Source organism: Protobothrops mucrosquamatus, unplaced genomic scaffold, assembly GCF_001527695.2.
Source record: "Protobothrops mucrosquamatus isolate PMUCROS unplaced genomic scaffold, P.Mucros_1.0 scaffold4531, whole genome shotgun sequence".
Lineage (NCBI taxonomy): Eukaryota > Metazoa > Chordata > Lepidosauria > Squamata > Viperidae > Protobothrops > Protobothrops mucrosquamatus.
This window is the reverse complement of record NW_015390436.1, coordinates 31,194-38,950: the sequence shown is the minus strand read 5'-3', so window position 1 is coordinate 38,950 and position 7,757 is coordinate 31,194.

Here is a 7,757-nt window from a genome sequence, read left to right as displayed (position 1 = left end):
TCCGGCTGGTGGCTGAGAAAGAGGTTGGGAAGTAGGGAGAGGATGGAGGAAGATGGAGTGGTTGAGAGTTTTACTTGCATTCCTGTTCTCTAAAGGGGCGGTCCTAGGGTTTGATGAGGGCGTGGCCAGGTTTGGGTGGGGGCGTGGCCAGGGGAGGGAGGTGAGTTCCACCACCTTTTCTCTGAGAAAAAAAGCCCTGTGTATATATATATATATATCCAAAGGTAACTCTTCAAACTATCAAGGATAACATCTGTCTTTCAAAGAAGGCAGTAAAATTATTTGATTTCTATCCACTAGTTCTGAACTAGCCAAAGGAAAGGACTGAAGGAAATTCAATAGCAATCTCATCTAGTCCTCAGTGACAGAATATAGTACCAAAAAGAAGGTTTGACCTAGAGCAGGGATGTCAAACTGCTGGCCCACGGGCCGGTTGCATCATGTAACCTCCACCCCAGCTCCGACACATCATGTGACGTGCCGAGTTTGACACCTGTGACTTAGAGTATTGTGGCCACAAAATTTAAGATTGAGGAAGTAGATTCAAAAATTACTTTCTACATTAGGCACAATTGACTGGGAATATACAGGCTAGGTAGTCCCTTTTCCTCATAACATATGAGATGAATCATGGCAGTGGGTTTCTAACTAAATAACTGTGAATGACATTTTCTTCTCCTTTCTTTTCCTAAACTAGAAGTTTTCTGTGTTGTGAATGTGTCACTTAAAGGTCTACAAATATAATCAGTGTTGGGGAAGGGAGAGAGCAAGAGAGAACTCTCTATCAACCCTTTTCTACTGGTTGCCTTCCCAATGTGCTGGGGTCACAGTTCTCATCAAAATCTGAGAGATGCAGATATTTTTGGAAGATATCAGACAGGAACATCTGGTCCATATTGTCCAAATGGCATTCATTTCTTCCTGACATTTCTTCCTCTTCTGAGCTAATCTTATTTTGGAGAATCTTTTTATCTTCCTTGTGAAATCTACAAGAATGGAACAGACCATTGGATTTTTTTTCCTGTTATAACCTGGACCATTGTAATCATTCAAATATTCTAGTACTACTTCCAGGCTGGCATTTCTGCTGACGCAAATATTCTGTGTTAAAACAAAACACTGAAATATTAGCTTTGCATGGAAAAAAGGATGCAAGGACTGTGTGAATGCCCTAATGATAAGCATATGAAACACTGAGGCATTTCAATTACACTACTTTTGCTACTTTGTGGCATTTTAGAAATTGTTCATATATCTGCTGCTTATTCTTCTTAGCAACAGTTATTATTCAAGGGATGTTTGATTATCATTCAAGACTAGTTTGACATCTCAGCATATCTATCTATCTCATTTCTTGGTTTTCATCAAGAAGAGCCTTCTCATTGCATCATTTCCTATATTGTCTCAAAATTTAGATTTCCCAAGCCTCACTTTCTCTAAAAACTATATCCTACCTGGAAATTATGGTAGGAATCTTCATGCTTTACTGTGGATTAGTCAGAGGATGCTCAGAAGATGGTCAAAGAGGATGCTTAGAAGATGATTAGCCCGTCCTTTGTTGTTTTCATGCGCTTCAATTATTCAGACACATAAATTGGAGGTATTTATTTTGCTGTCTCAGAGCCCCAGACATCTGACGCAAGTATTGCTCACAGGAAGCCATTAAAAACTAATTACTCAAAGGACTTCTACTTTTGCCAAGTTAATTAAAGAGATTCACTTTCTCTTGAAATTTTGTCCCAGTAAAAATATTGCTAGGTGGACATAAAAAAGTCATTTGCAACTGACACTATCCCACCAAATTATCCAAATCAATACCCAATACAATGCACAATCTTTCTTAGAAGATGCTGTCAGGAATATTCATATGTCTACATATATAATACATCTATATAACAACTTATATCAATTTGTTATGGAGACAATTAAATTTAACCAAACAATAATAAATGTTTTTATCAATACCATATGAATGGTATTTTATTAATGACATTCATGTTTAGATTATTTTCTTGATGTCTTGATCCAGGACTGATTTATTTGAAAAATAGTATACTGACTTCACCATAATTGCTGATCATGTTCCAATAATAATATCATTGCTTTGAGACATGGACATTAATTTTAGAAAGAAATGGTTTTTGTAGACATAATTGTTAATGATGCTTGATTATCAATCAAGGAAAATGGTATTGATTTTTTAAAAACAAACAGAGAAACTGACCAATTGCAAGAGCAAAGACACTACTGTAAGACAGAACTCTTCAAGGAAACTGGGAATCTCAAGCAAGGTCACTGGGAAAGATGGAAGCTTATCTCTTCTCACCCTGAACCTGCTCAAGAGCAGAATTTCTCCACTGTGTTTTGCTGCAAAGGATCATTCCTTTGTTCTCTACTATCCACTGAAAAACCGATCAGTTAGCACACAGGGAAAAAATGGGTGGGTTTTCTGTTGAGTTCCTCAGAATTCACCAGTCTTCAAACCTCTGTTTAAGTTGTGAAGCTTTTTATCGCTATCTATTATTTAAAGCCAAGGCTAGAATATTGGACAGAAAGTTCACTTCAGAGAAAGAATTATCTTTATCTGGAGAAGATCAAGAATTTGGATTATTTTGTGATGGTTCGCTTGTTATAGCATGAAATACCTACATTCAGAAGGTTGTAGGAATCTTCCCTTTTTAAAATGCTCTGTCTTTGTTGTTGAAAGAAAGAGAAGCCCATCCATGTTTTTCTAATCTTTCCTCTAGGGCAGGTTTGAAGCCAAAGTACAAACATACTTTGGTTTACACAAAGGGTTTACATGACTGATAATCCTAACTGTGTCTGAAAATATAATTCCAGAAAAGTCTTCATACATACATTTGTACTTCTTTTAGGTATATATGGGTATTCTTTACTTAAGAGGTAGTGTAGTAGGATAGACATGCTGTTATATTTCTTGAATAAATAACTATAATTTTTACCAACTGACTAATTGGTGGTGATTTTGTTTTTCCTCTTTAGAGATGATGAACTCATGAAAGAGCTTTTGTAAACAAGCAGGTTAGACCTGGCCTAAAGCACTAACTGCTTTTAGCTAATGTGTGGTCTAAGGTCACCTATGATTATGTAAATAGACACTATTAATACTTAGTTTGGTTCTGAGTTTTTGCCAAATGGCATATGACCTCTGAGACTATTTCCTACTTCCTTTATTTGGTGTTTCATTCTAGGCCTGAATTTGACACTTATCAAATCAATTATAATTTCCTCTCAGATAAGCTAATCCATTGTGTACTCTATCATAATCCATCAGCACTTACCCACAAAACATCATAAGCAGCCACATTGGGGGGAGCGGGATTATAAATAATACTGTATGGATTTTTACCAAGTGTCTCTCTTCCCTTTTAAAGGGAAGGTGGTTAGAATTAATTAAAATATTTAGATAACTAATATCAACACCAATGAAAGAGATTTATTGGTAGCAATTGGGAAGGAGAAAAGGCCTTTCATGCTGGGGGCCTTCCCACTGACAAAATCCTGGATTTTGGATTGATAAAAGTAGGGCTTTTCTACTGTTCTTAAAGTAATTCAGGACATAATCAATATGAGTATGTTGACTCACTCCCAATGTCATGGACTGCCTGTTGCGAATGTATTAGTTTGCTTAATTCTCATAGTGGTGTATATATTTAGAGATAGCTGAAAGCCCTTTATGAAGCAGCCACATGACCCCAGAAAAAGCAATAGCTGCATTAACAATTCAAAAAGAGGTACTTAATATATACTTTCGGATATTGTGAAGCTGTTGTTTGAAGGATTTGCCCTATGGTCATGGTGAGTATTCATTCATGGCTAAAAAGAGGCTATCTGAGCAGAACAGCATTCTTGGTTATTTCCTTTCCCTAAGTATGGTAGGTCTGATGCAATGTTCTCTACTATTCAAAAAAATCCCTTGAGGAGGAAAGGGTAGGATATTCTTTATACCAACTTCCTTCTGTAAGCATTCACCCACCCTTTTATTCCCGTACTTCATTTCTGCACCATTAGCTCCAACTGTCAGGGACAAGCAAATACATTATATGAAGAGGTTGATTTAGATATTCATGGGAAGAAAGGAAAACAATATCTTCTCTAACATCCAGTTCTTCTCAGCAATTGGGTACATATAGCCATAATGCAGTTTAGTTGCTTTGTACTTAATAAATTAGAAAAAATCAACATTTATTTATTTAGCAAATTTATATAGCCACCCAACTTGGGGCAGTATACAACATTAAAAATCCAAGGTTAAAAATACACAATTTATCCCCACCCCCACCCTCACACCACATGATGGTGCCAGCAAAAACAAGCTACTTGATTGGCTTTGAATGGGATCCCCAAGCCCATTGATAAAACCATGGCTTCAAGGCCTTGTGAAAAAGCTTTATGACCTAGTGTTATAGTTGAACTTAGTTAATATGTTGAAAGCTTATTAGTTTAATAATGCAGTGATGAAAAATTGTATAAAGGATATTTGCCTTCTTAATAATATCTTGATAGTATTTTACTTCTATTTTAGCCACTGTCTTATTGCTTCTCTTGCATTAAAAGTTGAAACATTATTTGGAATATGTCAGAGAGGAGAGTCATATTTGATCCAAGCTCTCACGAGAAGCTAACATTATGGGACAATTTAACCCTGAAGATTACTGGCAAATCATTTTTGTGGAGTTTATGGGAAACAATGTATTACAGGTAGTCCTCGACTTATAATAGTTCATTTAAGGACCAAAGTTACAACAGCACTGAAAAAAGTGACTTATGACCATTTTTCACACTTATGACTGCTACAGCATCCCAATGGTCACATGATTTACATTCAGATACTTGACAACTGGTTCATATTTATGATGGTTGCAATGTCCCGGGGTCATTTGGTCATCTTTTGCGACCTTCTGATAAGTAGCAAAGTCAATTGGGAAGCCAGATTCACTTAACAACTGAGTTACTAATTTAACAACTGCAGTCATTCACTTAAAAAATGTGACAAGAAAAATCATAAAATGGGGCAAAACTCATTTAACAAATGTCTCACTTAGAAACATAAATTTTGAGCTCAATTGTGGTCGTAAATTGAGGACTACCTGTACTGTAATAAATTGTAAATTTTGTTTCTTTAGATATTCATCTATTTCCTCTAGTCCCACCCTTTCTCTGCTCCTTCAGGGAGATTTAGTTTTCCATGAATCCTTATCGAAAGTTAAGACTGATTTTTCAACAGAAGATTCTTTTCCTTGAGCTTATCCTCAAAAGATGTACAGCAATGATTATGTTTCAATTTTCGTATACTGGAGATCATTAGATGGGAAGGGACTGTAATTCATAAGTTATGGACCTGTTTTGTGTTTGCTTAATAAGGTAGCCAATTGGATAGGGAAATGACATAAAAATCAAGTATGTGAATGACTTGTTAAATTATATTTTGAAAATTTGGAGTTGATGAAAGCATGAAGACCTTTGGATATATAGGCATAAGTAGCAGCTAAGAAGGTTGCTTTACTCCAGTAGAAAGTCCACACTGCACCTGAGCTAAAATCTTGGATGGAAAACATGTCTACAAATTTTACATATTTTATAACAATATTATGGGCTGTCTGATCAATATGATGCCAAGACTTAACTTGGTATTGCTAATATTATCAAATTGTTATTATTAAAGAATTCTATAATATTTAATGATTATTTGAAAATAATTCCCTTTAATGCTTCTTTACTATTTTCAAGTTTATTTTGTTTTTGCCTTTTACCTTAACATTATTACTAAGTTTGATTGTTGCTTTTTATCATTATACATTAATGAGCAATTTTACAAAAGAGTCAAAATGAAACTAATGACACTTAATTATATAAGTTTAAAAGGAACTTTGGATGTCTATTGGGCAAGTCAATGTATCTGGGTGATAATGATTTACTTTCGGAGAAAGATATTTATCTGCATATATTTGTTTATACTAATGAATGCAGAAGCCATTAGTGCAAAGTTTACAGCATTCATCCAAGCTCTTTAAACACATTTTACATAATTTCTTTTCTAAGTGTGGAGTATGCACTAAGGACTATTTTGCTACAGGGAAAAAAATAAAGTTCACAGGGAATAATTAAGAAGTATGCCACAGAGTTTTCTATGTTGCAATTAAAAATAATAAGATTGTATAAACAACAACAAAAATCAATCCTTATAATATAACAAAATTATACATTCACCAGTTTGCCTTCTCTGGAGTAAACACATATTTTCATGCTGTCATAAGCTTATCTTAATGAAGTCTCATAGGGCTGCCACAAGCAACTGAACAAGTTGCTAGTTAGAAACAGGGCTGTTGCCAGAACACATCCTTTCTTATTAGCAAAGAAAGGCCATAACTATAACTATCCTACCTACAGAAAATACTACAAATTCCTTCCTAACATCCTTATCCAGCACCATCTAATTTGCCAGCTCTCTAATCTTATTTAGAGATGAAGTCTCCACAGATGATTAGTACTCTGCCCAGGGATAGATGGAATAATCACTGGTTCAATTTCTTTTTCAATTCACTAATTTACAAACATTTAACTGCAAATTTACCATTTCCACAGAATTGTCCCATTTGTCCCATCTAGGTCCTATAATGACCTGGCTATATCAGTTGTCCCAAAGTTATTTAGAGAAAATCTGTGCAGAAGAATGAATATCTAACTCCAATTAAATATTTTTGTTCTTGAAAACCAGAAAGAAAATCAGGTTTCCCACAGTTCCAATGCATGTTTTTCATAATTTGCTTTTAAAAATGCTCTGATAGAATTATAAAATGGATGGCCTATAGTAGAGCTTAAATCTCTTCTCTGTATTTTTTGTATTCATGAATAGCAAGCTGATTTGAGCATTCACTACTTTAAATCACAGGAAACATGGTAGCCACAAATATGCAATATAGTTGAGGAATGGCAAAAAGTACAGTAGATACAAACTTGGGGGGGGAAGGTCGCATTTTTCAGAATTCTTCAACTATCAAAAGTAGTTTTCTCTTAAAAGCCCCACCTATAACAAGGCGTAATATCTGCTCTTCTAGAACTCCTATTAAAGTGCATTTCTCCCAATATATAATAATAATAATGATAAAGTTGGAAGGGACCTTGGAGGTCATCTAGTCTAACCCCCTGCTCAGGCAGGGAACCCTATACCATTTCGGACAAATGGCTGTCCAGTTTCTTCTTAAAAACTTCCAGTGTTGGCGCATTCACCGCTTCTGGAGGCAGGTTGTTCCACTGGTTAATTGTTCTAACTGTCAGGAAGTTTCTCCTTAGTTCTAGGTTGCTTCTCTCTTTGGTTAGTTTCCACCCATTGCTTCTTATCCTGCCTTCAGGTGCTTTGGAAAATAGCTTGACTCCCTCTTCTTTGTGGCAGCCCCTGAGATATTGGAACACTGCTATCATGTCCCCCCTCGTCCTTCTCTTTGTTAAACTAGACATACCCAATTCCAGCAACCGTTTCTTATATGTTTTAGCCTTCTGTTAGATCGCGCAGGCAGTAAGACACGAGTCGAGTGATAGTCAGCTCTCGGTTTATTGGCAAGGCATCAAGTAAATCCGGACTGGCTTCTGGGCCAGGGGAGCCCTCTTTTATGGGATTCCCCTGGCTTGTAATCACACAATTCCATTGGCTGGTAAGACCCCGTTGCTAGTTAGCCAACCAGCAACGGGCATGAAACTGTATGCAGATGGAGAAGGGCAATCACCCTTAATGGGTG